Here is an 8,383-nt window from a genome sequence, read left to right on the forward strand (position 1 = left end):
ATGAGTCGCAAGAGTCTCCATTTCATTTCACCTTCGCGGCCGTTTGCTTTGTTTTGCTGCTTCACTGGTGAGTAAACCGGGAATTAGTAACCTGCGTGGGATTAGTGAAACAGCCGCCGCCGCCCTCCTCCCCTTCCCTGTGTGCGAGAAAGGCGCCCACTCGCCAGCCCGCCCACCCTTGGGCTCCGGGGGCAGCACCTTCCCAGCGCCGCCGCGCTGGTTTCTTCACGCCCCTCCCACCCCTCTGCCTCCTCAGACCTCCACGCAAGAGCAGCGGAGCGAACGAGCGGCCACAGCCATCGCTTTAAACGAAGCTCCGCTCGCTGATCATCCCGCTCCGAGCTGGGAAAGGGGCGCTTTGGCAGGGCTTCTGCAGCGCCCCCAAGGACAGCCGCACGAGGTCGGCGGTGGCTGCTGCTGCTGAGGGCCTTTAGTAACCTGCGCGGGGTTAGTGAAACAGCCGCCGCTGCCCTCCTCCCCTTCCCTGTGTGCGAGAAAGGCGCCCACTCGCCAGCCCGCTCACCCTTGGGTTCCGGGGGCAGCACCTTCCCAGCTCTGCGCTGCCGCACTGCTTCCTTCGTGCCCTGCCCCCGGAGCCCACAGGTGAGCGGGCTGGCGAGCGGGCGCCTTTCCCTGTGTCTCTCAGGTTGCGCCCGTCCTATCTGCGAGAAAGGCACCCGCTCGCCAGCCCGCTCACCCGTGGGCTCCGGGGGCAGCACTTTCCCAGCTCCGCCGCTGCCACGCTGCTTCCTTCGCGCCCTGCGGAGTTTTCCTTGTGTCTCCCAGGTCGCGCCCGTCCTGTGTGCGAGAAACTCCGCAGGGCGCGAAGGAAGCAGCGCGGCAGTGGCGGCGCTGGGGAGTGCTGCCCCCGGATCCCAAGGGTGGGTGGGCGGACTGGCAAGCGGGACCCTTTCCTTTTCCCAGGTTGTGCCTGTCCTGTGTGCGAGAAAGTCGTCCGGGGCGGCTTTCCCAGCCTCCTTTCTGTTCCCCCGCCTCGGTTCCCCCTCCTCCGGCTGGCGGCCAATGGGAGGGAAAGGCGGGAGAAAGAGCTAAGGCGACGATGGCGCTGCTCTTCTCCGCCCTCCACGTGGTGTTGGGCCTTTTTTTTGCCGTCAGCGGGGGATCGCCGGAGACGCCCACCAGCAGATGGTGAGCGGGGCGCCTCCGAGGTGGGAGGGGAAACTAGTCCAGGCGCAGAAGTAGGGAAGGGAGGGAGGGCAACGCTAATGGATGCTCTTTCTCCGTCACGATCTCCTCTTTTGATCTGTGACCACGAGCCGTTCCTATTGACCGTTTCCTTTGTGACATCTGTATCAGGCGCCGGGCTTAGTTTCCGTATCTTAAGAGAGACCGGAGATCGCGGGGTTTCTTGTATGCTGCAAGGAGAGGCAGAAGCCAAAAAGAGCCGGGCCTGCCTTCTCGCTACCCCCGCTCTGCCCCGGTCACCGGGGATGGGGACAGCTCTCCACTAGACTTGCTGCCAAACTGGACGGGGAAAGGAGAAAGCTGTTCCCACCAGCCGAAGTCAGAACCATGCTGTGACCAAAGTTTGGAGAAAAATGGTTGTGTGTGTGTGTGTGTGTGTGTGTTTGATTGATTGAGCGAGGGATCCAGTAAGGGAATGTGCCTATTTAGAAAAGGTAAATTATTGCAAACATGATCAGTCGAAGATAAGTATGGGGACAGGTTGGGTGGTAGAGAGAAAGTGATAAAAGAGTGGGAGAGAGGAAGAAAAAAGAGGGGAGAGAGACAGAAAGAGACAGAGAAGGAGAGAGAAAGTGACAGAAGAGTGGGAAAGAAGGAGAGAGAAAGAAAGAAAAAGAGAAAGAGGGTAAGAGAGGGAGAGAAAGAGAGAAAGAGGAGAGAGAAGGGAGAAGGAGAGAAAAAGTGATAGAAGAATGGAAAAGGAGGTGAAAGAGAAGAGAGACAAAGAGAAAGAGGGTGTGAGAGAGAAAGAGACAAAGAGGAGAGAGAAGGGAGAAGGAGAGAGAAAGTGACAGAAGAATAGAAAAGAAGGAGAGAGAAAGAGAAGAGAGACAAAGAGAAAGAAGATGAGAGACAGAAAGAGACAAAGAGGAGAGAGAAGGGAGAAAGAAAGAATAAGTGAAGGAAGAATGGAAAAGAAGGAGAAAGAGAAAAGAGACAAAGAGAAAGAGGATGAGAGAGACAGAGAGAGAAGAGAGGAAGAGGAAAGAGTAGGAGAGAACATCTCATTTCAACCCTGAGGTGCAAATATTCTCTTTGATTGGTAATTTTATTTGCCCATTTACTATCCAATACTCTCATTTCTCCTTAAGTTCATGAAGAATTCCCTTCTTTTTATTGAATTTATCACAATACCTTGAGAACAACTTTTTCAGCACAGCTTTACAGCTATTTAAAATATATAGTAATTTAGGTCAGGTTTTCAGAACATTAGTCTATTTATAAGTCAATGGTTGCGACCATTTTTCACACTTAGCGAAAGTTGCAGCATCCTCATGGTCACATGATCACAATTTTGTTTGGCAACAGATTCGTATTTATGCTGGTTTCAGTGTCCTGGGGTGACCTTTTGACAAAATATAAAATTTTTAATCAAGCCCCCACTCCCCTGTCAATGGTGTCCCTCTTTACCAATCTGAAAATCTGGTCACCTTAAGTAAGAGATAGGATAGGTCCAATCAGGCAAGATGATGGATGTCATATTGTTTGTCCTGCAGATATCCTTGATTTGCAAGAGGGGATTCACAAGTGCAAAAAACAAAAACACCAAATTCCTGACCAGCAAGTTTTCTTAAACAAACTCCTTTCTCCTACTTTGCCACAATAAAGACAAATCTGGCTATTTCCTGTCTCTTTTTCCTTTGGTACCAAGGTCCCTAATCCCTGGTCTGGCACTGGGGCCACACAAACTGCCAGAAACCGGGCTGTCAAACAAGCGAAGCCCCATCTGCGGGATGCAGGCAACACATGAATCCCCACCTCCTCCGGTCCACAGAAAAACATGTCTCCAGGTAACCAGTCCCTACAAGAGCTTTAATTGGAAGGGAAACCTTTTGGGGACCACTGATTTCGTAAAGAGATAATAGAAAGTACCAACCTTTATTCGTTTTTGACTGAGCAGCCAAAGAAATTCATTCTTTTCCCTTCCAATTAAAGCTCTTGTAGGTCTGCAAGTAAGAGATCAATTCAATCAGCTTTGGAGCATTCCCAGAAGTGAACCAATGAAATAACCCTCAACTAAAGGATGCCCTGAAGTACACCATGTTGGGCTTGCATGCAGGCGACTTCTCTGAGACTTTGCTAATTCAGACAGAGCTACTGGAAAGGCAAATTGGCCACAGGAGCCATTAGCACATTGACGCCAACAAGCCGGGATTATTGTTGGTTTGGAAGGAATGAAGCTTTGCTTTTTCCATCTCTTTCATTCTTTGAAAGTCACAGATGATCCACTAGCTCAGGGGTGTCAAACTCGATTGTCGCATCAGAGTTGTGTTTCATCTCGGAGGGCTGGGTGTCTGTGTGGCCATGGTGGGCGTGGCCAGATCGACATCATTTGTGTTGGGGGCACCTGTGTGGGCCAACTGTTAAGGAAGGACTTCCATGAGACCCCCCCCCTCACTCTCATTATCATCTCCTTCCCTCCCTCCCATCCTTTTCTTCTTTTTCCTTCCCTCTTCATTCTCCTTTCTTCTTCCTTCCCCTTTTTCCTTATTTTTCCTTCCTCACTCTCTTCCACTTTTTCCTTTTTCTTTCCTCTTTCCCTTTCTCCTTTCCTGTCCCTTCTTACAAGCTCAAATGCAAAAGGGGAAACATTTCTCCTTTGTTTTGTTTTTAGTTTGTTTTGATAGCCCTCTGCCAGCAAAAATGGAGCCTATGGGCCTGCACATGCCCCCCCCCCGAGTGCCCTGTTTTTGGCCGTGATGGCCTTTAGCAGCCCTCTGCCAGCGAAAATGGAGCACAGGGGGGCACATCCCCCCTGAGCTCCGTTTTCACTGGCAGAGGCACCATGGACTGGTCCTTTGCTGTTTCTAGGCCAGAGATGGGTTCCTATCAGTTTGGACCGGTTCAGCCGAATCAGTAGTGGTTTGGCAGCCTGGGTCACTGGAACCAGCAGTAACCCAGGCCTGCTATGCCCCCAAACTAGTTTTCCGGATGGCACCATGGCGGTGCCATTTTGTTTTTTGCTTCTGTGCATGCTACGAGTGAACCAGCACCGGAATCCACCCCTGTTCCAGACTGATCCTCCAGGCCAGTTCTAAGCATCCTGCAGGCCGGATCCAGCCCATGGGCCTTGAGTTGCACTAGCTGCTAGCAGTTAGAAGTCACCTCCCTGTGATTCTCTGCCTTCCTTGGGCTTGTTGTGACCTAGCAAGGAGCACGTCTCCCCCATTGCTGAGAAATTCAGAGCCCACAGGTTCCTTCTAAACTACTCTGTCGCTTCTTGTGGAGCTGGGCCCATCCTAAAGGACAGTTCCAGGGCATCTGATCTCTTGTACAGAATCAAAGTTTCATTCATTTGCCTTGTAGTTTCCTAATAGTAAATGAAAGCAGTCACAACATTGCCTTATATGTCCTTAATCATCTCTCAACAGGCAGGGAACAATTGATGCTATTGCCTCCACATTATGGCACATTATATATAAAACTGGGGTGCTTTTTCAAAAATAATAGCATGGTAGATTTATTATAGAAAGGAGGTTGTTTGATCAGCTTATTTTACCCTTTAAAGAAGTCCATTAAAATGCATAGGGGAAATGTGTTAATGATTTCCACCTCGCTTCCTTTCTAGTTAAAGAAGGGTTTATTTCAATGATGACCCTGTTCATACTAAACTGTGATGGACCTACCAGTGTTTGGGTGATAAAGTTAAAATTGGTCAGGTTCTTACATTGTGCTATCCAAAACCTGTGACCTATAAACCAGAAAAACATATATTTTGGTTTAGCAATGAACCCATTATTGTAAGCACTCCCAGGTGACCATACCTGATAGATTTCATTCAGCCTTTCTAGCCTGATGCCTTCCAGACATTTGGACTAAAAAAAGTCAAATCTCCCTTGAGTGAAATGCAATTTCTCCAAATCCAGAATTTTAAGCCAGCATAGCTGTGGGCCACACTTGTTCTTTCCCCCAGTGCAATGCCCACCATGTGCCTTATAACTTCAAATCGCTATGTTTCAGTGAGAAATTTTCATGTGTAGTTTCAACATCTGAAGAGCACAAGGGAGAGAGAGAGAGAGAGAGAGAGAGAGACTGATCTAGGCTGCGAACAGAAACTACAGAAGCAGAGCCAGAAAGAGAGGGCGGGAGTTAAGTGGCTTGCAATGAAGGATGAGATGTGTCTCCAAAGTAATCAGATTACACACAGTTCTGTTTTTGAATACCTCACCTCACCACTGCTCCAATATGTCATTTATGTGGCTGTCTCACTCTGCACAATGGTGGAGACATATTTCTGTTTCTCTATTCTGCTTACATCGCCTTCCTTCCTTCCTCCCTCCCTTCAGACCTGCCATAGTTAAACTTCTAAATTGAAACAATCTTGGGCTCCATTAAACTCTCCTTACAGGAGCCACATAAAGCACTAGAGCCACATAAAAAAAAACCTACCATCTGACCCATACTTCACAAATTTCTTGGGCAATGAGGAGAGACATTCTCAACAGAAATTCTTGAGATGTTTTGATCAGAGGGGCAGATTTCATTTTGACAAGGTGGTGCCTGGTGTATTCTGGTGCTATATTTAACCCAATATTTCTATCCAATAACCAGAATTCTGCAGCAGCAATAGCAATAGGAGTTAGACTTATATACCGCTTCATAAGGCTTTCAGCCCTCTCTAAATGGTTTACAGAGTCAGCATATCTCCCCCACAGTCTGGGTCCTCATTTCACCCACCTCGGAAGGATGGAAGGCTGAGTCAACCTTGAGCCGGTGAGATTAGAACTGCTGAACTGCAGATAACAGTCAGCTGAAGTGGCCTGCAGTACTGCACCCTAACCACTGCGCCACCTCGGCTCAGCAGCAGCAGTAAAAATTATGAAACTAATATCATCAGGTAATATTAGAATTTTAAAAAATTAAGGCATTTTAATGTGTGCTTTAAAAAAAAGCTTTAAAAGTCCTAGAAGAATAGAATGGTCTTAGTCTGCATCACAATAACATTGAAATGGATGCATGTCCACGGATGCATAGAAAGGCCGTTCCTTCAGGGCTCTGCAAAATGAGCATTGCTTACACCTAGTCACGATCACAACAATGCCTTCCATGCCCAAAATCACCATCACCGATAGATCTTATGGATTACATCATTCCATTTTCCTGGGACAGCAGCAAATCATCCAGAAATAACAGCAATCCAGCAGCCAATATACAATGCTAACTGAATCTTCAGATGGGGGAAAAGCCTGGGAATTCAGCATAAATCAGAAGTGCATCTGCCTCTAATCTAAGTGAAGGATGGATATTACGTTCCTGAAGAACAACTCCCAGCATCAGTCACCAGGCAGCCAAGAGGCCCTGCTCGATGAGCTGCCTGATGCTGTTCTTCAGTGACAATCTTATGGCCACAGATTCTCCATCCCTGTATTAAACCGTTATGTCATTAACCTGCGGTCATTTCTGCACTGTTGGATTAACATGGTGCCATCAACCCACTTCATGTTGGCGCACAAAAATGTCACCAGTAAATCTGCTGCTGTGGCCAATCTCTTAAGTTGCCTCTATTACATCTCATTCAAGTCACTGCTGAATTGGGTTCTCCTGATTTGTGGGTATACCAGTTATCCTCAGCAAGGTGATTGATTTTCCCCTCTGGCTTTGCTGTTCTGCCTCTTTAGCAGGTCTACGGCCTGGAGGAAATCTTTCACCAAACGGGAAGAGTCCCATGTTATTGTGCAGTTCTAAGACTCAGCTAGGCTTCTCTGAGCTGATATGTTTTCCTGAGTAGAAGTGGGGGAGGCGATGTCAGCCCATCTGAAAGCGAATCCTGAGATGGGTAGGAGTGAAGTATTTCCATTTCTGAGCCAAGGAAAACATTAACTTGCTGAATATATGGCAGGAAGAAGAAGGGCAGGGAATTTAACAATCATGCACCTGCGCTAAGGTGGGCTAGTAGGAAAGAAGGCTTTCCAGTGGTAACTAAGTAAGTGGTATTTCCTACTATGTGCTTATGCACATGACTGGTTGTAATATAATACTGGGCCCTGTGTTCAGTGGTGTGATTCAAATTTTTTTACTACCAGTTCTGTGGGCGTAGCTTGGTGGGCATGGCAAAGGAAGGATGCTGCAAAATCCCCATTCCCTCCCCACCCCACCAACCTCATTTCCAGCTCTGTTCTCCTATGCAGGGCAACAAAAGATCAGCTGGGACTTGGGACACAGAGAATAGATGGAGGCAGGGCCAGTCAGAAGTGGTATTTGCTGATTCTCCGAACTACTCAAAATTTCCGCTATGGGTTCTCCAGAACTGGTCAGAACTGGCTGAATACCACCTCTGACTGTGTTGATCTATCAAATAATGTATAGTTTTCAGGACAGATCTGCAGTGAATGATTGGCAAATATTCATACAACTCCTTGCAACTGTGTATACCAGGGGTCTGCAAACTTGGGAAATTTAAGACTTGGGGACTTCAACTTTCAGAATTCCTCAGCTGGCAAACTCATCAAGAGATGAGTTAATGAGGTAAAAATCATATTGTCTGATGAGAAACCAGACATTCGTCTCCTCATTTCCAAAGCTTTTTTTCTTTTTTCCTTTGTGGTTTTTTTTTTCATTTCTTCCAAAAGCATATTTATGTGTATTTTTTCTTTTGATAATGTCTGTATTTTTATCATAATTATTTTTGTGTTTTTGTTTTGTTTTCCTTTTTGGTTTTTACTTTAAAAGCAATAAAATTTGTAACTAATATTGTTAAGAGTCTCCGGTCTTTCTGTTTTCTCTGTATTCAGTACTCTAAGGTGCCTAAACAGTTGAATGTTAAGAATTTAACCATTTAAATATCATTCTACTGAAATGATTTATTGTATCAAGCTTTATAAATTGTGTTTTACTAGCAAAATGGGGAAAAAATAGAGGAATTAGACTCTTTGAAATTGAAGGCCAAGGACAGAAACCTTGATCTGTCTCTTGCCAGGAGGGACCCAACTCAGCTTTTGCAAAAGTTGAAGTATCTTTTGATCTTTGAATCAAGAGGAAGCTAGTACTAGAGGGGAGTAGCATAGCAGGGTGCTCAGAGAAAAAATATCATTGGCAGAATTGGGTAATTATAAATCAATCAGCAAGAATGCTGGACTCTATTATTGGTCTAGGACCATGATGGCGAACCTATGGCACACATGCCACAGGTGACACGCAGCACCCTCTCTGTGAGCCCGCAAGCCATTGCCCTAGTTCA

The sequence above is a fragment of the Thamnophis sirtalis genome, unplaced genomic scaffold (genome assembly GCF_051295495.1).
Source record: "Thamnophis sirtalis isolate CommonGarterSnake01/CBP01778 unplaced genomic scaffold, rThaSir2_p1.2 scaffold_5, whole genome shotgun sequence".
Classification (NCBI taxonomy): Eukaryota; Metazoa; Chordata; class Lepidosauria; order Squamata; family Natricidae; genus Thamnophis; species Thamnophis sirtalis.